Source organism: Taurulus bubalis, assembly GCF_910589615.1.
Source record: "Taurulus bubalis genome assembly, chromosome: 5".
Classification (NCBI taxonomy): Eukaryota; Metazoa; Chordata; class Actinopteri; order Perciformes; family Cottidae; genus Taurulus; species Taurulus bubalis.
This window is the reverse complement of record NC_136593.1, coordinates 11714617-11715092: the sequence shown is the minus strand read 5'-3', so window position 1 is coordinate 11715092 and position 476 is coordinate 11714617. Positions and strand designations below refer to the sequence as shown.

At 40.3% G+C, this 476-nt stretch overlaps 1 protein-coding gene across 1 annotated transcript in view; it reads left to right on the top strand.

The window, feature by feature from the left end:
- The window catches only part of park7 (parkinson protein 7), a 6619-nt gene extending 6397 nt beyond the window's left edge, over window positions 1–222 (top strand). Inside the window, exon 6 of the mRNA XM_079218138.1 lies at window positions 1–222. This exon is cut by the window's left edge and continues 297 nt beyond it. The gene's annotated coding sequence lies outside the window, so the exon portion shown is untranslated.
- Window positions 223–476: the final 254 nt, after the last annotated feature.

Below are 476 nucleotides of genomic sequence, written 5' to 3'. Positions count from 1 at the left end.
CAAGGATGTTTTTGTTCTGACATGTTATTGTCTTCCTTTGTCTTTCTTGGTTGCCAATGAGAAATGCACCTTTTTTTTCTTCTTTACTAAGAAGTACAATGTGGATTCACAGGCTTTCAAAATTGGATGAAATTAATTTTGTTACACTGTAGTTTTTCCACAAATTGCTCATTATTTTGACAGTGTGAATTGTTTTACTTGACAATAAAACATACATTTGCTGAAAAAACTGTGTTTGTCCTTGTTATTTTAATACTGGAGGTCACTGTGACTTGTTTTCACACATCTGCAGTTGTTGACACCTAAATATAGGCGGCATCATGTAATGTATTGTGAGCGCGGCCGAGAACGCGGGAAGAAGAATCCGAATAGACTGGCATGTGGGTTTGGCCAATAAGAAGCCTCGGTCTGGCTGCAGTTGTATGACAACTGACGAATGACAGCTCGCCCACAGCCAGATGGGCGGGGCTCTGATG